The sequence below is a fragment of the Bidens hawaiensis genome, unplaced genomic scaffold, assembly GCF_021521415.1.
Source record: "Bidens hawaiensis isolate Kalapana, Puna unplaced genomic scaffold, B.hawaiensis_p1.1 tig00028528_1, whole genome shotgun sequence".
NCBI classification, from domain to species: Eukaryota; Viridiplantae; Streptophyta; class Magnoliopsida; order Asterales; family Asteraceae; genus Bidens; species Bidens hawaiensis.
Genome location: NW_027505121.1, coordinates 139,342 through 162,706, shown reverse-complemented (window position 1 = coordinate 162,706; position 23,365 = coordinate 139,342). Strand labels below are relative to the sequence as shown.

At 38.2% G+C, this 23,365-nt stretch overlaps 1 pseudogene; it reads left to right on the top strand.

The window, feature by feature from the left end:
• The first annotated feature begins 1,793 nt into the window (after window positions 1-1,793).
• On the top strand, window positions 1,794-23,102 carry LOC143610860 (receptor-like protein EIX2; annotated as a pseudogene).
• Window positions 23,103-23,365: the final 263 nt, after the last annotated feature.

The following is a 23,365-nucleotide window of genomic DNA, read 5'->3' as shown; positions in this document are numbered from 1 at the left end:
CAAGTGCATCGCTTTGTAATCCGCAAGCATTGCCTTTCTTTCTTCGTGCATTTTCATGAGGCCCTCCTATTTTTGTTTTTTAATTTTGGCAAACTCGGCTAGCCTCAGCTCCAAGTTTTCAAGAAGCGAGCTCATGTCGGAACTCTTAGATGATATGGTTCTGGATGAAGATCCTCCACCTCTAGCCGCCCCCTTGGCTTTATCTCTTCCTACCGGCCGTGGCAACTCATCCGGTTCGTCAAAAATTAATTCCGGATCTAACTCGTTTAGATTAAGTTGACAACGACCATCGGACATGGGCTAAGACGGCGATTGATTGGGCGAAGTAGGCGTTGTCTTTGACCATTTGGACAGTCGCGGTGGTGATGATGTCGGGACCATATGCCACTTTGGCGAGCTTATGCATTGTCTCCAAATATCCAACATGCTAAAATCTTTGTTATAAAGGGCTTTGTATTGTTTTAAGCAAGCCTCCAACACATCGGCATCGCTCATGCCGCTTTTTCTGTTGTTCACAACGCGGGTGTGAGCGGCTATGAAGTCAGTTATTTTTGTGCGTATTGACTTCCATCTGTTGTAGACAGAATCATTCCCGCGATAATCTACTCGACCCATTAAAGCAAGGAACCTGGTGCATATTTGTACCTAATACTCCGGTGAATATTTACCGTCACCTTCGATACATATAAAAGCTTAGTATTAGTAAATAAAAAATATATAACATGGAAAACATATAAATATTTTTATAATATACCTTGAATCGCGTCTTCGGAAGAGTCGATCCACGCCAACGCTAACGCCATTTCCTCGTCCGGTTCCCACATTTGTCTTTCGACCTTTTCGGTTGTTCGACCGTCACCCGGGTTCTTTATTTATGATTTCTTTTTGGACGCCAGACTTTCGTTTCGGGTACTGCCATTTCGGGTACTTGGGTTTGTGGTACTTGCGAGGACGTATACGACATTGGCGCCTGAAAGAACATATCGGGGGTAAACGGTGGCATGGGTGGAGGAATAATCAGTCATTGTTGGTTTGCATAGAGCGGGTTGCTAAGGTCGACGTTATTTGTGAGCAAACTAGCCCACCACATACAACTCGGATCCCACAGGTTTTGGTTTGGGTTCGGGTTTGGGTTCGGTGTTGAACCTGGCTTGTGTTCAGGTTTGGGTTCGGGATCGGGTTCGAGTTAGGAATCATGGTTAATTTGTTTTTGGTGTGTAGATGGTTAAATTTGGTATGAAGATGGCTAAATTTGATGTGAAGTTGAAAGTTGTTTGAGTAAAATTGAGAAAAAGGTTTGAATTTATATAGAAATATTTAATTATTAATTTTTTTTAACGGCTCTTTTTTATTAAGCGTTGGGGTGGGCCCCACCTCCACCATCTTTCCGCACCCACCTTCCCCTTCACCGCACACCCCACCGCTCCCCACCCCACCGTGCCCCCCGGTGGTGTTCGCAGCCCCACCGCGCCCTTCTCCCCCCTCCACGGAGCCCATAGCACGCAGCCTAAGAAAGCTTGATGAAGAGACATGCCACCTATCAAAATAGTAGAAATTGAAAATAAATGAGAGGACTGCATGTAAAAATGACACGTATTAAACAAAATGATTTGTGTGAAGGTCTTGGACATTCAAGCCTTCCATGACAAGTTGACAATGATTAATTGTACACATTCTGGATCTATAAATGAACTAGTTTTGGTTAATCTCAAGAAACCATCTTCATCATAAGAATCCATCTTTACATTTCACTTTTAATTTCACCAGCTTAACTTTGGCAGTGGGATTAGATAATGGGGAATCGATGGGGCTTGTGGCTCTATTTCATTTGTATAGCTACTTTTCTGGTTGCCAACACAAATACTTGTTTGGGTGCTCAAAATACAACGGTGGTGTGCTTTGAGCATGAGCGACTAGCTCTTCTCAAGTTCAAATACAGTGTCAAAGATGACTTTGGTATGTTGTCATCATGGGCTGGCAACAATTGTTGTTGCTGGGAAAGAGTCCACTGTGACAGTGTCACCGGAAACGTTGAAAGTCTTGATCTCAGATGTGGTTTTATTGACGATGATCCTTTTATCAATGATTTCACGGCTACTTTTTTTTATGATGACGACTACTTGATCAGTAATGAGGTTAGCACTTCTTTAGGAGAGTTGAAGCATCTAAAATCTTAGATTTGAGCGGGAATGATTTTCAAGAAAGCCAGATCCCTGGGTTCATTGGATCCTTGAAACAACTCACTTACTTCAATCTCTCTAATGCAAAATTTTCTGGCATTATTCTTCATCACATTGGAAATTTTTCTAACTTGGTGAGTCTTGATCTTAGTTCAGACAGCCCACATGAGCTTGTGGCACATGATATGGCATGGATTTCTGGGCTTTCGTTGCTCGAGCATCTTGACTTGAGTTCTGTGCTTCTTAGTGGGGCGAAAAACCTTGACATTGTGCTTTACATGATTCCTTCACTAAAGGAGTTACGTTTATCAGACTCCGGCCTTTCTAATGCCAACCTTAGTCCTTTTCATAATTCCAGCACTAGACTTTCCAACATCAGACACCTGGATCTTAGTGATAATACTTTCGTAGGTCAACCCCCTGACTTTTCACAAAACATGACATCCCTAGAATTTATTGATCTTTTAACTTTGCAAGCTTGCTAAGCATGATCCCTTCTCTGTTAGAGCTTCATTAACTAATTAGAAGAGATGAATTTTGCTTATACTCATCTTAATTTCACGATCATTTCTAACATTCAACACTTGGATTTTAGCAGCAATTCCTTCCCTAGGAGATTTCCATCCATTTTAGCAAACATGACTTCTCTACAAGTCCTTGACCTTTCGGGTAGCTCTTTGAATTTATCAGTTCCTATTATGCCTAATCTTCAAGAAGTTGACCTTTCTTTTAATTTATTTGAGAAGTTTGAAGATGTGTGAATATGGAGACATTGTCACCTAAAACAAATGAGTGTGATAACAAGTTTTTCATAGAATTGACTAGCTCGCCAACAAACATATCAGAGTGCACCCAGTATGCTTTGGAATGGTTGGATTTGACTTTGAGTTTAAAAGGTACAATTCCAGAATCCCTTGGAAGAATGACAAATTTAAAAGGCCTATATCTATCTAATGTGTATGACGGATTTTCTAATAATTACTTGCATGGATCAATTCCAGAATCTTTGGGAAAATTAAGATTATTAAAAGTCTTAGACCTATCTAGTAACAAGTTAACGGGTCCTATTCAGACATTCCATGGGAAACTTACTGAACTTGACCTTACTACACCGGCTCCTCCGTCTCCGCCGTCACCACCATCATTATTGTCATCATCCTCGTCAAAACTATCATGGACGTTATCGTCTTCCTCATCTTCACCATCCTCATCATCACCATTAAGCTTGCATATGAACTCCTCATTAAGCTTTGACTGGCGTTCATTGATACTTTCTTGTTCAGCCAGTTTTGCTTGAAGGGCCTCAATCTCGCTTCGAAGTTTTGTGTTCTCAGCAACAAGTGTATTGATACAGTCAGATGAGCCCAATTGATCTTTAATGACAGATACCCTGGAGTTGGTCGCCTCCTTTTCAACATCCCACTTGGTCATTGTGTCATCAATCTTCTTGAACAATCTTTCTTCAAGTATGGTGGCAGAGGGTAGGTTCCTTTCACGTGTAGCCACTCTATCACCAAGCCTCGAGTGGTCTGCCCTCAGGTTAGCATTTTCAGAGGCTTCATGATTCATCAGTAGATGTTGGTTCAGGATTCTAGCGTGGAGTGTGTTGAGCATCAATCTTTGACTTTCAATAAGAGCATCGCTCAGCTCTTTCTGCTCCTCCAATACCTGTCCCTCTCCTTCAATTTCCTTTTCTCCTTTTCATCCTCAATCTTTTTTTTCTTCAAATCTTTGATAAAAGTAAGGACACCATCTCACGTTCAGCCCTCTTGGCGTTTGATTCCTCCAGTACGACGATCCTATCGAGGATAGGATCGGCTTACACCGGAGGTGTCAAAGACTTCCCCTTGGTGATGGGTTTTGGTGAGAATATTGTGGAAGGTGGGGTCATGGACAGGATGGGTGGTGAGGTTGTTTGTACAGGTAGGATAATGGATTAGGTTGGTGGAGGTGAGGTTGTTTGGACAGGTGATGTTGTAATGGGTGGTAATTGGGTCGGTAAAGGTGAGGTTGTGGAAGTGGGTGGTTTTGAGAATATGGAGGTGTATGGTATGGGTTCTAAGTTTAAGGGTGTTGGTTGTTTTGGTGGTGGTGAGGTAATGACGGTTTGGCTCCATAAGCTTGTGGTTTGGATTGGTGAGCTAAAGATGGAAGATGTGAATATCGTGGGCGGTATTGTTTCATATGTGGGTTGTGTGGTTGGTATTGTGGTTTGGGATGGCTCGGGCTCAGTTTGGGTTGGTTGTTCGAGTGGAGTTGTAGGTTGTGGTTGTGATTTTGGTGGGGATTCAGGTAAACGTGGTAGAAAGGATGATATAGGTTGGTCCATTTGTGAGTGTTCGGGTGAGGAGTCAGGAGAATCATGGAGCATGGTTTTGGTCTGTTTGGCTTTGGTTTTCTTTTTGGCTTTGGGTTTCCTATAGGCGGGAATTTGAATCTTGGCCACGTCTAGGTCTTTAAGTACTTTGGCTAAGGTTTCTTGTGTAACTACAGGTGGGTTAGAGGGTTTACCTTTGGAAGGAAGCTTGACAATGAGCTTAGGAGGCTTCTTGGAGTCTCCAAGTCTCTTGATACGCTTGAGGGGCTGCTGTTCCTCTTCTTCCTCCTCTTCAACTTCAACCTTTTTGCCTTTTCTAAAAGAACCCCGAACAGAAAGCTTGTCCGAAGCCTTCCTCTTTAAGTCATGCTTACCCTTTGTTTTGCCCTCAGCTGGTTCATCAGATGAATCTGTTTCTTCAGCCTCGCTCAGAAATCTCTCCACTTTCAACAGACGCCTCATCCCCAGCAGGCTCCGTTTCCTCTAATAAACCGAACTTAAGACCTGGTCTTGGTCCTACATACTGATGTCCCTTGCCTTTGGTGCTCAACAAAACACCAAGAATAGTGAGGTTGCAGAGATGGCATGTGAAAGGGGTGACTGTCTTAGCCATTTCACCATAGATGTGAACACCTTGTCAGCTTTGGCCTTTGGAAGCTCGAGAACACAAAATTGATTATGACCCATAAATCATTCATTTAGATATGAGAATCATCATTAAACAAAGTTAAACAATATAAGATAAGATATACACAAAAGACTTAAATATTTACACATTATTTAATTTAGTTAATTACTTATAGTTGAATAATTATGTACATTTTAGTTTTAATAAGTTGATAAGTTAATTTTAGTGTATATACAAGTCAATTAGTCCATAATATACATTCATTATATGTCCAAATTAGTCCAAGGGTAAAACAGTCCCAAACAGTCCAGTAGGTAAAAACAGTCCTTAGTTCATCAATCTGAAAAATTTGCTAAGTATAAGAATTTTGCATGAATCTTATTTCGCTTCGCATGGGATGCGAAGCGAAATATAAAGGCATCTTGCTTCGCATGTTCAGGTGAAGCGAAACAAGGATGCATTTCGCTTCGCATGACCAGGCGAAGCGACACAGAAAGCATTTCGCTTCGCATGACCAGGCGAAGCGAAACAGAAAGCATTTCGCTTCGTATGACCAGGCGAAGTGAAACAGAACGCATTTCGCTTCGCATGGCCAAGCGAAGCGAAACCCCTTTCCATGCGACAAAGTTCCTTAGCCCTGTTTTTGATTCCTTTTCCTTTCAACATGGTCGTTAAGACCCAATCAGAGATCTGGAGGGTTTGAAAGAGAAACCCTTTGGTTTGCTTGGTCAATTGGACCCTTGAACACATGAACTAACCTAGATCTACAAACTTTATACAATAAACTTTAAAAACTAATAATTAATGGTGACAAACATGAACTAAAGCCTAATCGATATGTGATAATCTTTAAAGCAACATCAATTTGAAGATCTATCCTCAGATCTAGGCCGATGGTTCATTAGAACCCCGTCTAGATTTGCGTGAACCCTATAAAATGAGATGAACGAAGGAACATGGTGTTTATGAAGTTATACCGAGGGAGTTGGATCTGGATTCATCATCAAAGATGATAAAGAGTGGCCGTATTTTGAAGATTCAAGTGAAATGTTAGGGTTTGAGAGTAAAGATGAAGAGAGAGAAGAGAGAGAATAAGTGAAATGTTTTGGTGAATAGTAAAAGAGATAAGGTCAAAATATCGCGAGTATTCACCGAAAATTACACTCTCGGTCCTCGGTCTTTAAAAACATTTGTATATTCAAACCCCAAAAACATTTACCCACCGAATCCAAGCACTTGTTTATTTTTCTTGATTTTCTTTTGTCGGTCCATAACTGTTAACGTTTGCACGGATGATCTCTTTAGCAAAACATAATAAATAAAGTAAAATTTGTTTAAAAATAAAGACAAAAATGAAATAAAAATAAAAATAAAATAAAATTAAAATTAAAATAAAACTTAAATATTAACTATACAAGTACTTAATATATTAGAAAATAAAAACAAAACAAAATAAAAGAAAATTAAAACATATTTGAAGTTAAAGATAATATTGAATTAATTTACATAAAATCGTTAAGAACGATCACAACGTGGAATCATATTGATTTGCAAAGCTTAGATCGCGTTTCCAATTTGATATTATTGTGACATAAGTTCATCATCGATTATAGATATATTCCATATGTTTAACTTGACAAGTGTTTTGATGTTAAAGTGATACATTTAAGATTCAATTAGGCACAATACTTATGTGGTCCCCACTTAATCAGTCATGTTACTGATTCCATCATATCTCGGGCCTAGTTTGTGTTGACATTTCACCTCAACTTAACTTAAACCTTTCTTAGTTGATCACAGTACTCTTATTAACATACTTGACACTATGTACTTTGTACACTTGACATTTTGTGCTTTGCACACTTGACTCGATCTAGAAAAGTTAAAATAAACCAGAAGATTCACGGCCTTAACAATTAGATCTTGTATGACTACAAACAGAGAAAGTCCAAGGCTTGAATCAAAATAAATGAAGAGATAATCAGAAATTAAAATCCTAATTAACTCTTTTTCTTGATTTTCATTTTGTTTTTGTAGGTCCTCTAAATGGATCTCAAGACTTGACTCGGATCAATCCGTGTTGTTGGTTAGCGGAAATCACCAACGACACTCGGATCTTAGTTTGTTTGGTTTATTTTCTTGAAAGAAAGAAGAAGAAGATAGAGAGAGAGAAATTCTTTTTATTTCCAAGAGTTGTGAAAGAGTTGGTGTGGGAAAATGGGTTAAGTGGCCTTTATATAGGTCCCCATTTCTCCAAAGTTTACACAATAAACTTACAAAATAAACGTACCGAGTACGTACTACACCGACTAAAAGCAAACTAAAACGACATACACAATCCTAAAACCAATATATAATATTGGCCGTACAATCTCCCTCTAGGATTGAGTATGTCGAGGAACCTTCGTCAAGTTCCTTGCTTCGTCTTTATTTCTTGAAACTTAGTACTTGTCTTGATTCAGGATCTTGAACCAGATTGGATCTTGAACAATTCTTTATTTTCTAGTTCTTATCTTATTTTCGATCGTCAACAGCAAATTTTAGAAACATCAGATGCGGGAGGCTCGACATCTAATTTTCTTTTGTTGACTTTCTTGAGCCGACTGGTTTCTTTCCTTGTCTTCAGATACAATCAGTTCCTTTTTAGGTTCAACCACCAACTTTCACGTTCTCGTTTTCTTTTAAGTGCTTCAACATCTGCAACTCCAAGCAGACTAGATCTTGATCTACTTGTCCATGTATAACTGCACAAAACTTAGAACGAATAAGATTTGTTCACAGACCCTCTCGAGGGTCAAAGAAGAATTTGTTCACAGACCCTCCCAATTTCAGTCTCTCAACTTGTAAATGATTTGTTTAAGTCCCAGATTTCCAAGGAACTTTGCATGAACGACCTTGACAACAAAATACATGATTTTGAATGAAACAAAGTTTAACAAAATATGTACGAACATAATAAAAAGTTTAAAATCTTTTTGGCATTTTCATATATTTTAAAAATAACGAAAATATATACATAATTATTTTAAAGTTGAAACAAAAAATAAAACAAAAATAAGATAGGAGTAAAGATGAAATTAATATTATTTATCAAAAATATTTACTTTAAAAGTTTACAAAATTATTTTTCTGAGAAAAATCACAACATGGAATCACATTATCTGTTAACGTTTTAGATCACACTTCTATCTGGGCATTATTATGCCAAGAACCCAAAGTCGATTGTAGATATAATTTGTCCACTTTAAACTTAACAAGTATTTGATGTCAACATGATACGTTAAGGTACAATTAGGCACAATGCTTGTGTGGTCCCCATTTAATCCGACAAATTACAGACTCCATCATACCTCGGGCTTAATTTGCTTTCACATGTCACCTCAACTTGACTTAAACCTTTCTTATTTGATCACAATAATCTTATTAACACACTTGACACTTTGACTTTGTGCACTTGAAACTTTGTACACTTAACTCGATCTATAAAGATTAAAATAAAGCAGAAGTTCAGGCCATAACAATCAGGTCGGATAATACCATATTATCGCGCAGAGAAAGTCCAAGGCTTGAACAAAAGAAAGAAAATAAAACAAAGCAGAAGATTCAGGGCCTTAACAATCAGGTCGGATAATACCATATTATCGCGCAGGAAAAAGTCCGAGGCTTGAATCAAAATAAATAAAGAAATAACGCAGAAGTTAAAATTCCTAGAACTGACTCTTTTTCTTGATTTTTCTTTTTCTTTTACTTTTCTGACTCTTTTGTTTTTCTTTTTCTTGCTTTTCTTGACACTTTACTTGATTATTTTCTTGACTCAATAAAAATAAAAAATGACACTGATTTTTCATAAGACAACTGTGATAAGGTAAAGAGAGGCTTGGGTATGACATGTTTAATTGCATTTCAAGCTTCATTAATATGACTTTAGTTGGAGTCGGCAACCGCTTCATAACGTGTAACCACTAGCATAGGCAGATATTTAAGTTTATATCACTGATTTGTTTTTGCTTTTCATAAGATGAATTGAAAATCTTTTTGGTGAGTTAAACTTAACTCATTTTCTCCCTCTAAAATTGTGACATATTTGAAAAATATTTACAATTTTATATACAAAAAGATAGATAGTTTTTTTTAATCAAAATTGATCATGCCGATCTATTCGACTCGATATTCAAATCGAGCATGATCGATGGTTTTAGTGAAAAGGTCAGCAAAGTTGTTGTCAGATGGACTATCTTAAGCATGCATTATCACATTGTATGACAAAGTTGAAGAGATTCAAACCGAGATCCAACAACTGATGCTGGATCCATCACTTGAGAGAAGTAGTTGGATGAGGTTAGTTGAGAAACGCTCGAAAGTTGTTGTTAAACCATTTAAATTAGGCTTCCCTTCTTTGAAGTTTGTCCTCCTATGTCGCTTATGAAAGACTCGAATCCGCCATCGAATGGTTTAGCATCAAATAGCAAGGGTTCGTCTCCCATCATATGCCGGGTGCAATCACTATCTAAGTACCTAATACTATTGATAGTCCTCCTTGATTGACCCTGCATGCACTAAGCTTTCAAATAAACATGGGTTCCCGGGATACTTTTGTCCCGGGAAGGTCAACCGTAAATCGACCAAACTTGATTTTATATCCTGAAACCATTTATTTCTTGTTGGAGCCTCACTTGATGAAGAGCGGTCCTCAGGAATCCAAGCAAAAACTTGTTCCTTGGTTTTAACAATTTTGGACTTTTCTTTTCTTGTTTTTGAATTTTGTTTGGTGAATCCTCAGACTTTACAGTCTTAGGATCCTTTTTGATTTTATCCTTCTTGGTTTTCCAAAAAGGTTTCTTTTTGCGTTTTACTTTATTAACCTTGGATCTCACATCCATTTCATTGGGTTCACTATCAACTTGATCAGTCCTTGAATCAGGGCTACTAAAAGCTTCTTTTGGGGACTGACTAAGCCACCTTTGAATATCAAGCTGTTGCTTGAACCAGTGCTTGCAATGTCTTGCAAGGTGAGAAGAGTGACCACACACAAAACAACACTTTCTCCTGGGAGTGCCAAAGAACTCATCTGAACTATAATGTGGTTGGTGTGGTGGGAAAGGTGATCCTTGGAAAGGAACATGATTATAAAACACATTTGTGTAATATGGATCAACAAAATTTTGTTGATAATGACCATAGTAGTTGTTATCATAGAAGTTGTATGGCTGAGGATTTCTAAATTGATTGGTTGTTTGAGAAAATGATCGTTTATTTGGTGGAACATATTTACAAAAAGTACTTGCCTTTTCATTTTTCAAAAACTTTGCTTTTACTTGAATTATCCTTAGTCTCACAACTTGATGATGAACAACTTGATATGTTCACTTCAACAGGTCTACTTTCATTGACACATTTTTCAACAAAAGTTTCATCACAAACGGTTTCATAATCTGAGTCAGAAGAAGAACATTCATTTTCATTGCAAACGTTTGTACAACTATCATCACTTGAATTTTCACAAAATTCATAATTTGACCCTGACTTTAAACTTCCCAACATGGATTTACAAACTTTATTACAAACTGGATTGTTAATAGTTTTGGTTAGATCCACACATGATTCAAAACGTGGTTCTAACTTTCTTTTTAGCTTACAACCCAGGTTAACCGTCCCACATTCACCACCATTTACATCACCTGCTACACAAGACACATTGATGTCAGATTTATCAGATGATGGGACTGGAGCAGCAGTTTGAGAGGCAGCAAGAACAAATTTCACAGGCGTTGGTATTCTACCAACCCCGTATTCCATTTCTTCCTCTGAAAAAGTATTATAGCTAAAGTGGGGCAAACTGGTGTAGTTATCATTGAATAGTGGTGGTACGGCAGTGTAATCGTACCCCAACCCCGCTTTAACTTTAGCGCTTCCCTGGGCTCCAATAAGATCATCTAATTTTTCAGATGATGCCTCAAATCTTTCAACTTGTTTTTGTTTTTCTTTCTTATCAGAAACTTCGAGTTTTAATTTCATAATTTCTTCTTGTAAATCATTAATTATGTCTTTAAAATAAATGACATTATGCTTTTCTCGAAAAATTTCAAGTCTAAGATTTGCTACATCATCGTGATGAGTTTTGATCTTTTCAATGTAGATCTTGTCAGCTTTTACATATTCAGTGTTCAATTGACGAAGTTTTGCATTTTCTTTCAAAACTTCGTCTTGTAAGTATCTATAATATGTAACCTTATTAACACAAGCTTGAGTGCACAGATTGTAATTTACCTCATTAACTAGTGATGTGTCGGGAATGATAGGACATGCATGACTGCTTTTACCGGTAGCACTTGTCCCAACTTTATTACTTGTCCCAACTTTATTTTCTTTGGACTGATTGTTCATTTGGAGTTTATCTTCCATTATTTCAAAAGACTTGATGGTAGAAGCCAACTCTAAGAGTGTCATGGTATACAGATTTGTGGTTCTTTTGATGGTAACCACATTGATGCTCCATGTATAAGGCAGTGAATTCAACAGCTTCATGTTGATCTCAGACAAACCATTGATAATACCGACACTTCTCATTTTAATGAAGAGTGACTCAAATCTGTTGATGAGAGAAGAAACCGATTCTGCTTTAATATGTGTAAACATGTCGAATTCTTTTTCTAATATTTCCTTTCGGCTTTCTCCCATATCCAGATTTCCTCCAAGCTTAGGTTCGTAAGACATTTTTTAACTCAATTAGATTTTTTTTTTTGAAAATAATTTAATTTTTTTTTTGCTACAGTACCGAGTCGCTATAGTGTTTCGCATGAGTTGCTACAGTGTTTTGTATGATTTGCTACAGTACCGAGTTGCTACAGTGTTTCGCATGAGTTGCTACAGTGCATGCGAAATACCTTTTTCGCATGAGTTGCTACGGTACCCCCCCCCCCCCCCCGCGCGAAGTGGTACAGTACCTCGCCATGCGATTGCTACAGTACCCCCGCGCGATTGCTACAGTACCTAATGCGATTTTTTTTTTGAGAACATAACACCCAAACTTCCAAAAGGTCAAAAAGACTTTAGTCTAAAAATCAATAAATCGGCCTAGATCTGAGTTTTAAGCCGAATCTGAGATTAGTCACAAAAACTTAAAATACTAAAAACTTAGATTTGGTGATTCTCGTGTGTTTCTAAGGTGTAAGGGACTCAAAAAGAGATGAGTAACACGAAATCAACATCAAATCCAACAAAACTAAGATCAAAATCCGAAAAGTTTGACCCGAAAACCACAAAAAGTCGAGCCAAAAGCTCTGATACCACTTGTAGGTCCTCTAAATGGATCTCAAGACTTGACTCTGATCAATCCGTGTTGTTGGTTAGCGGAAATCACCAACGACACTCGGATCTCGGATCTTCGTTTGTTTGGTTTATTTTCTTGAAAGAAAGAAGAAGACGATAGAGAGAGAGAGAAATTCTTTTTATTTCCAAGAGTTGTGAAAGAGTTGGTGTGGGGAAATGGGTTAAGTGGCCTTTATATAGGGTCCCCATTTCTCCAAAGTTTACACAATAAACTTACAAAGTAAACGTACCGAGTACGTACTACACCGACTAAAAGCAAACTAAAATGACATACACAATCCTAAAAACAATATATAATATTGGCCCTACAGTTTTTGTGTTTTTCTTTTTCTTTTCTTGACTCTTTTGTTTTTCTTTCTCCTATTTTTCTATGAAGCTTTTCTTGACTCAAATAAAAATTGACACATATTTTCATAAGACAACTGTGATAAATTAAAGAGAGGCTTGGGTATGACATGTGTAATTACATTTCTTCCTTCATTGATATGACTTTAACGGAATCATGCAACCGCTTCTTAAACGTATAGCCACTAGCAACGACAATAGTTTAAGTTTATATCACCTAACACTTACTTGTTTGTCAAACCTACCTATACATCGATGAATGACCTTGTAGCCTTTTGATCTAATATTTTATTGCGCTAGAATTATTACATACCAATGTACTATCACTTTCCACATGGTCGGATCAAATTCTTAATAGAAAAATTTTAAATATCCGACTCCCTCTATGAAGGAGCTCCCTCTAAATAGGATAATACTTTTTGAATTTTCTGAGATTTTTTTAAATAGGAGAAAAGATGAAATTAATATTATATATAAAAATGAAATCTTTTTGTTAAGTCAAGTGACTTGATTTTGGTTTTTCTTGAAGTAAATTGAAAATCTTTTTGGTGAGTTAAAGTTAACTTATTTTCTCCCTCTAAAATTGTGACATATTTTAAAAATATTTACAATTTTAAAACAAAAGGATAAAATTTACTCAAAAGAAATCATGCCCAATGACTCAACAAGAAAAACAAAACGGGCATGACTAAAGGCTTTGGTAAAAAGATCTGCAAAGTTATAATCAGTATGGACCCTTTTTATGTTCACAAGCTTACGATCAAAAGAAACACGAATAAAGTGTATCCGGATGTCGATGTGCTTAGTTTTAGAGTACTAGACCGGGTTTTTAACAATTGCAACGGACGCCTCATTATCACATTTGATCGCTGTATTAAAGAAATTCAAACCGTAATCCAACAGCTGATGCTAGATCCATATCACTTGAGAGCAGCAGCTGGATGCGGCTATGTACTCGGTTTCTGCTGTGGAGGTGGATACAGTAACTTGCTTCTTGCATTGCCAAGAAATCAACCGATCTCCCAGGAATTGACATCCACCCGATGTTGATTTTCTGTCCAAGTTGCATCCCCCATAATCACTGTCGGATGATTCTTTTGGATACCAAAGTCCAAACGTGGTCTTCCTTACAAGTATCTGAAAATACGCTTGACAGCCGTGATGTGGGATTCTCTCGGGTCTGACTGATATCTGGCACACTAACAAACAGGGAACATGATGTCCGGTCTGCTTGCCGTGAGATACATTAGCGAATTAATCATGGACCTATATAAGTGTTGATCGACTGGTTTTCCTGATGGATCAGGAGCGAGAATAGGTCGCACGGCGATTGGTGTCATGAAAGTCGTTGAGTCCTTGAATCCAAATTTCTGAACAATGTCATGAACGTACTTTTCTTGATGAATTAAAGTCCCGTCCTTCTTTTGTTCAACTTTTAGGCCCAGGAAGAATGTCATCTCCCCTAAGGAACTCATCTCAAATCGCTGTTGCATAAACTCCGAAAAATCCTTGCACAGATCCTTATTCGTGGACCCGAAGATTATGTCATCAACATACACTTGAACGAGAATCAAATCACCCTTAACCTTCTTGACAAAGACAGTTTGATCGAAAATGCCTCTCTTGTATCCGTTCTTCACTAAATGATCAGCCAGTGTGGCATACCATGCACGAGGTGCTTGGTGAAGACCGTAAAGTGCTTTGTCAAGACGGTAAACGTGATCAGGATGACTTGGATCTTCAAAACCTGGAGGTTGACTGACATAGATCTCTTCTTTTACCATTCCGTACAAGAAATCAGTCTTTAAATCCATTTGATACACTTTGAAGTTCATGTCCGAGGCGTATGCCAGAAAGATACGAATTGCTTCTAATCTGGCTACCGGTGCATAGACTTCATCGTAATCAAGTCCTTCACGTTGCCAAAAGCCTTGCACAACAAGCCGGGCTTTGTTTCTAATGATAACCCCTTGTCATCTTTCTTATTCCGGAACACCCATTTTGTTCCGATCGACTTCTTATGTTCTGGCTTCTTCACTAGCCTCCAAACATTCAACTTCTTGAACTGTAACAACTCTTCTTGCATTGCTTCAACCCAGGAGTTCTCTTTCAATGCAACCTTGCAACCTTGTAGTCCTTGAATGCCAGCGGAAGGATCTCCAATTATGTTCTCAGTCGGATGTCGACGGTGAATTGGTAACTGTGGAATTTGGTCAACATGCTCCACTGGTGTTTCCTCCAGCTCGATTGATAAGCTCTCTATGGGATGAAAGACAATAGTCACATTGACAGGAGCATTTGGTTGGAGGTTCACTTGCACCTTTATCTTGACCAACCAAATGTTCCTGAGCAATGGGACCCTCCCATAGGTTGTCATAGAACGGCACCACTATGGCCGGAACTGACGTTGAGTCGGTGCTTCCAGAAGCTCCATTCTGAATAGGTTCATTCTGCACGTTAGCTTGATCAGTCTCTTCAGCATTACCATGATTTTCTTTTTCTGAGGGAGGTGTAGGAACAGATTCAACTACACTCGGTTCTGCTGGAGGATCCACTGCTTGATTAGTCTGGACATTTTTAACATGATCTTCCACATTGTCAGCAGACACATACGAATCCGTATCTGAATCGGAGGCGTCTTCGACGGTGGGCACCTCAATAGAGACTGCAGAAGGCTGCACTTCAATTATCGGGGCTGGTTGGTTACCTATGGGTGGAACATTTAGTACAGGTGCGGGTGCAGCTACTTGAACATCCTCCAGACCTCTCAAAATAGCGGGCATTAGTATTGATTGATCGTCTTCAGATTGAGCTTGCGTTGTCACAACAGTGGGAACAGGAGAAACAGCCGGTGCTGTATACATTCCTCGAAATTGTTTGAACAGTCCTTCATAGTCAAACATCCAATTTGGACTAGTGTGTGCATCGGTGGGATTCAATTCTTGCCAGTCAATGTTGTACGATTCCTAGATCACTAGTGTTTTCTTGTTGTAGACACGATAAGCACTTTTGTCGGCAGAATAACCAACAAAGTAGCACTCATCCGCTTTTTCAGCAAACTTGGAAGTTGTAGCAACGTTTGTCTGTAGCACGGTGCAGGGACATCCAAACATCCTGAAGAAATTTCCCCTTGGCTTGTTTCCATAAAAGACTTCATAAGGTGTCTTATTCAGTCTATTATTTAGCAACACATGGTTCTGGGTAAAGCAGGAAGTGTTGATAGCTTCACCCCAGAAAAATAAAGGAAGTTTGGAGTATGACGGCATGGTTCTAGCAGCTTCAACCAATGTATGGTTTTGTCTTTTAGCCACCCCATTTTGTTCGGGAGTGTAAGGTGCGCTAAACTAACGAACGATTCCCTTGTTGTGACAGAAGTCATTGACGGTTTTGTTGCAGAATTCTGTTATGTTATCACTTCTTATGCACTTGACTCTTTTGTCAGTTTGGTTCTCAACCAAAATGATGAACCAGAGCGGAAACTGAGCAGTCTCATCCTTGTGTCCTAGTAGGAAAGTCAAACTGAAACGCAAAAAAGCATCAGTAATAACCAGACAATAGGCTTTTCGACCTATTTCCATTGGTTGAATGGGACCGAGGAGGTCCATATGTAGCAGTTGAAGAGTGGAGCTTATGGAATTGACAGTCTTGGGTCTGTGAGGGAGTTTGTGCTGTTTGCATTTTGAGCAAGATAAACATTTTTCAGCACAATGAAAATATTTTACGGGCAAACCTCTCACATGGTCACCTTTGACGTGACCCAAATGTCGATGTCATAAGGATGAATCGTTCTTCGAGGCCTTGGACATCAAACAAGAAGCAGCACGCATGGAATAATTACTTCTCATGTCCAGAATGTAAGCATCATTGTGCCTCGGAGTACGCAACAAAATCCATTCTTCAGGGACTTTAAAACCTGGTTTAAGAATAAGACACTCATTTTCTGTGAAAAGAGTAGAGTAATGCTTATCGCAGATTTGTGACACGCTGAGAAGGTTGTGATTGAGATGTTCAACCAGGTTGACTTCATCAAAGGTCAATGTACCATTGGAGACCTTGCCTTGTTTTGTAATCTCTCCTCCTACATCACCAGCAAAAGAGACATGCCCACCGTCGAAAGGTTTGATGTCAAACAACATGGACTCATCTCCTGTCATATGTCGGGTGTAGCCACTGTCTAACTACCAAATACTATTGACAGGCCTTCCAGGCTGACCCTACACACATGAACAGCTAGTTAGTGGAGGGTTTCCCGAGACGTGCTTGTCTCGGGAAAATTAAACAGAAAATCACCCAGTTTAATTTTATGATTCCTAAAAATATAGTCTTTTGGAGAATTGGAATCAGAAGAGCAATCCCTCTAGGAACTTGAATTATGATTTCCTCGGTTTTGAAACGGTTTTCTGGATTGCCTTCTCTTGGGTTTGGACTTAACAATAAAGTCCTCAGTGTGTTTCTTGTTGAAAACATTTGAAGGGCCCTTCAGCTTTTCAGCTTCTGAACCCTTTGCTAACCTTTTCTTTCCCTCTGGGATAGACAAAACGGTTTCTTTATTTTCTTCTCGCTTTTGGGTTTGAAATCTGTCTCACTGGCAGTGGAGTGAGTTTGGTTAGACATTTTCTTAGGTTTTGGATCAACCTTAGAAAATGTCTAACCAAACTTACTGTTTAAATCCTTTTGTTGTTTGTGCCAGTTCTTGCAATGTCTTGCAAGATGAGATGGATTTCCACAAACAAAGCAACACTTCTGTTGGTTTCATTTATAGACATCATAATCACTGAGATATGCAGGTGATGCGGTCTGGTTAACATGTTGGTAACCCTTATCTGACTGATAATTGTAAACATTTGAATGATGAGTTGCAAAATAATTTGATTGCCTAGGTTTCTGTCGAGAGTAGTAATAGGCACTATCAAATTGATCATAAAATTGAGAACTATTTTTACAATTTGTATTTTGAGAAAATGAGGTTTTCTTAGGTGGCACATATTTACAGGAAGTGCTTGGTTTTTCATTTTCAAAATTTGATTATTGTTTTCTCAAATTCTCAATATCATGATCAATTAATGAGAAACTAGGACCAGTCTGTTCATCTACCTTAGCTTCAATGGTTTCATTAAAAACTGTTTCACACTCTGAATCAGAAGAAGAACATTCAGTTTCATTAAAAACGTCATTACAAATATCATCATTAGAAGTTTTACAAAATACAGCTTTTGATCCTAACATTAGACTACCCAACATAGATTCACAAACTTTATTACAAACAGGGTTATTAATTGACTTTGTTAGACCCACACAAGACTCAAAACAGGGTTCTAACACTCCATTTTGCTTAAAACCCTGGTTAACCTTCCCACAATCACCATTGATTACATCACCTGCTCCACAAGACACATTGACGTTAGACTTATCAAATGATTGAATTGGAGCAGCAGTTTTTGACACCGCAGGAACAAATTTCACTTGTTTTGGTATTCTACCAACCCCATATGACATTTCTTCCTCGGGAGAAGTATTATAGCTAAAGTGGGGCAAGCTAGTGTAATTATCATTCATCGATGGAGGTACCGCTGAATAATCATATCCTAGCCCCGCTTTAACTTTAGTACTTCTCTGGGCTCCAATAAGATCGTCCAATTTCTCAGATGATGCTTCAAATCTTTCAACTTGTTTTTCTTTTTCCTTTTTATCATAAGCATCAAGTTTCAACTTTTCAACTTCATCTTTTAATTCATTAACTATGTTTTTATAATATATAACATCATGCTCTTTTTGAAAAATTTTAAGTTTAAGATTTGCTACATCATTACGATGAGTATCAATCTTCTCAACGTAAATCTTGTCAGCTTTTACATATTCAACATTTAATTGTCGAAGTTTTGCATTTTCTTTCAAAACTTCGTTTTGATGATATCTATAATATGTAACCTTATCAATGCAAGCCTTAGAACAGAGATTATGATTTACCTGATCGAGTGGTGATGCGTCAGAACTTGCAGCTGAAGATGAAGAAGCTTCATTGTTGGAAGAGAAAGCCATTCCTGCCATGTTGAGTGGATTATTCAGCTCCTGAAATTGATCATCCCAATCCATAATTTGGACCTCTGTTTGAGAGATAAGGGCTCTATTGTTTGTGCTTGAGTTGCCCTTATGTGGAGGACCTCCAATTCTTGGACCAGAGCTGCTTGGCTTGTGCACTTCAAGCTTCTTCCCAGCTGATTTGCTGTTATCTTCTTCGGTCACTTCAGTCACCCGAATGTCATTTGTTGGTTTGGGAGGTTTTGTGCACTCCCTTGCAAAGTGACCCATCTCACTGCAGTTGTAGCATCGAATCTTTGACTTATCAAAACCAATCCTCTTCCTGTCAGAATCCTTGAAACTGTCTTTCCCATACATCTTTATGAAGTTTTTAGCTCTATGAACCGTAGCCATCTGATACTTGATATCCATCTTCTCGAGATCCTTGTTGTGAATGTCTCTTAGATCTCCTATCTCAAATTGTGGTGGCAGCAGATTTCCTTGCATCAGCTCTTCATGACTTGAAAGAAAAGCATGGACTAGTGCAATATTTGAGTCATTCAATAGAGGAAGAGCCTCACAGTAGCTTGAATTTTTACTTGGTTGAGATTTTGAAGATGAAGAAATCCCATGAGCTTTCAAGGCTTGTTCAACCGCACTGTCGACTGCCTTTTGAAATGAGCTCGAACCGGATGAAGCAGACTGGTTGTCGGTTGAGATAAATGTTGTTTCTTGTGGAGCAACAGATGATGAGTACTTTGGAGTAATCACTGGATACACATTTTGCTGAGTTTTACTAATGAAGGCAGTTGGCATTGTTGATGCAGTACCCACCCCAACTTGATTCAGAGAACTCAAATGATTGCTCATTCTCATTTGCTCATCCATTTCAAATGACTTAATAGTGGAAATCAAATCATTGTTTGTCATGGCATTCAAATTAGTGGTTCTCTTGATTATCACAGTATTGGTACTCCAGCTGTACGACAATGAATTCATTAACTTGTGGTTGACTTCAGAGTTCGGAATGTTGACACTAGCAGCCCTGATTCTAACCATCAACTTTTCAAACCTCTTTAACAAGTCCAACACAGCTTCACCTTGACAATGGTTGAACATATTGAATTCTTCTTTCAATAGGGCTTTCTTGTTTTCCCTAATTTCAGCATTGCGCTCAACCTTCTCAACAAGTGCATCCCACAAACCCTTGGCACTTCTGTGTTCACATAGAGTCTCAATGATCTCATTTGAAAGACAAACGGTTAAAGTGCGATATGCTTTCTTTTCTTGTTCTAACAAGGCCCTATCGTTATCATCATAGTTTTCATGACTCTTTAGTTGTTCCCCAGCTTAAGTAACAGTCACGGGAACATGAGGACCTTGTTCATAGCATCTCATTAAGTCAGAGTCAGTCAATGAGATAAAGATCATGAACCTCCATTTAAAATCGGCAAAGTTATCATCTAAGGTCATATACTTTGGAGGCTTTGTAGGTGTTTCCACTTGGTTTTCTAACAGCAAGTACCCCTTCAACAACTCAGAATCAGTGCTCGTCATGATCTTAGCAGTCTCAAACACTTGACAGTCCTTAAACAGTTTTGAATTCTAACACATACAAAATTTTCGCGCGAAACAGGCTTATGCGAAGCGAAAAAGTTCTAATGAACAGTGATGCAAAGTGAAACTGTGTTATGCGAAGCGAAACACAATTTCAAGCGAAGCGAAAAAGTCTTGTGCGATGCGAAAAAGTTTCTGATGCGAAAAAGTGTGACTCTTCTAGAAACAATCTTTATTGGGATCCGTTCACCTAATTTTGTCAGTTCTTTTCAAAAGTTGGTACACTGATTTTCATGTCATGCGATGCGAATTTTTAACTTGTCAATTTTTAACAATTTTAAAACCCGTAACCTTGATTTTAACACTTTTAAACCCAAAACTTTTAGATCAAAGGCTAGTACACTTGTTATTTTCACCAAGAACACACTTTAATACATGATTATCAACCTGAGACCGATTCTTTTTGTATTTTTGTTGTTTTTCTTGTTTTTGTGGTTTTTCTTTGCAAGAAGATTATCTTTCTTTTCCCAAGATCAAAACCCAAGGTTGTGATCCAAAAACCCTCAACTAGTGAGCTGAAACTCTGATACCAATTGTAGGTCCCGACGCGGGTGGATCTAACAACAATCTTTGGATCAACCAAATTTAGTGCTAGCGGAAATCACACTAAGTCAACTAAGTGGTCTCGGATCTTGAGAGTTTATTTTCCGGTTTAGAGAGTGAAAGAGAGTGAGAGAGGAAACGGTTAGAGAGAGAGAGAGAGAGAGAGGAAAGAACTAGAAAGAAAGTAAGGATGTCTAAGTGAGAAAGTTTTGGCAAAAGGTTCTTTTCTCTCATGCCATGCTTCCTATTTATAGGGAAGCATGCATGAGAAATGTGTCATTATCAAGTGCCCAACGGGCTTGATTACATTATTTCCCTTGGGCCATAGATACAAACAAAATAAACAACTAAATCCCAATACATACAAAAGTTCAATACAAAAGACTGAATAAACAAAAAGGGACCTAACATACAGTGTCTTCAAATTTCTTAAGTGGTACTATTCCGGTTTCAGTCGGGCAACTCAATAATCTCCTTCATCTTGATGTCTCTAACAATTCTTTGGAAGGCGTAGTTTTTGAAGCTCATTTTGCTAACCTTTCAATGTTGAAGTACTTGATTGTAGCTTCTAATAGTAAGTTGACATTTAATGTTTCACGTGAATGGCTTCCCCCGTTCCAATTGATAGAGATTGATTTGAGTTCTTGTAGGATTGAAAATGGGTTTCCACAATGGCTTCAAAATCAGAGGAAACTTAATAGTTTGGTGATGTCTAATGCAAGCCTTTCCGGACCTCTTCCCACATGGTTGCAAAAGATGCCTATCATTCGTTCCATAGATCTCTCTCACAACAACCTCAACGGACCTTTTACCAACCTCCCTAATGGAGGAATTAATATTGTTAATAACTATTTTTATTGTAATACACCACTATTATTTCTTCAAAATAACCTTTTCAATGAGTCAATTCCATGTTCATTGTGCAAGAGGACAGGTTTATATGTTCTTGATCTTTCTAGAAATAGGTTAACTGGGAAGCTTCCCAACTGTTTTGAGAATCTGAAAGAGTTGAGCGCCTTGATATTAAGCTCAAATAGGCTGGATGGCGTTATTCCAAGTTTTATAGGGAACATTTCATCATTGAACTTGTTAAACATGAATGACAATAGCTTTAGTGGTGTGCTTCCTCAAGAAATTTGGAATTTAAGGGGGTTAATGGTCTTAGATTTGGGTGATAATGCATTACATGGGAAAATACCGAAATGGTTTGGAACAAGATTTGAATCATTGACGATTTTCAGGTTACACGAAAATAACTTCAATGGGGGAATTCGTCAATCTTTATGCACTATTTCACAGCTTCAAATTTTAGATTTGGCATACAACTTTACAGGATCCATTCCTTATTGTCTAGGAGAACTGCATGTAATGGCTAATAACTCTCTTGCTCTCAACGGATCTGTATATTATGATCCTGGGGAGGGGATGATTCAGGCAATGAAAGGTGTTACTATGGAATACACTAAAACATTGCGATTCGTCATTAACATGGATCTCTAGAGCAATAAACTTATAGGAGAAATTCCCTTACAATTAACTAGACTTCATGCATTGGTGGGTCTCAATTTGTTCAATAATCATCTTACTGGAGGCATCCTAGAGCACATTGGAGACATGAAAGCGTTAAATTCTCTCGATTTCTCAGGAAATGATTTGGGCGGGTTGATCCCTCCAAGCATTGCAGCTTTAAGTTTTTTAAGCCATTTGAATTTGTCAAACAACAACTTGTCAGGACGAATTCCAACAAGGTATCAATTGTAGACCCTCATGGATCCATCAATATATGCAGGAAACAAAGATCTTATGTGGAGCTCCATTGCTGAAGAACTGCTCCAATCATGAAGAGTCAACAGCAAGGTCCAAGAGCAGATATGAAGCAACTGATGAGCCGAAAAAGGTATGGTTTTATGAGCCGAAAAAGGTATGGTTTTATGTGGACATAACGTGTGGTTTTGCAACAGGGTTTTGGGGTGTTATGGTAGTTTTAGTGTTGAAGAATAAGTGGAGACATAAGCTTTTCATATTTGCTGAGGAGATCGTGGACAAGATACACGTTGTAGTCATGGTAATAGTTAACAAGATCATGACGAGAGGAAGAGAATGAATATATATTGATCCACTTGAATGCAAGTAATTCACATATATGTTATCATTTCTTGCTTTTCATTCTAATACTGCTTTTCAGATTTTATAATTGTAAACCATATAATAAACTGTGAAAAATAAAATTCAGAGCAGAAAGTATCAAATTCTGTTAATCTGGTTAGGGGGATTTTTTTTTCTTTTTGAAGAAATCAAATGACACGATTAAAAAAAAATCATCTGGAACGATCTTTCAATGGCGTTGAATTCAAATCAGCAGGTGGTGATTGTCTTGGGATATGGTTG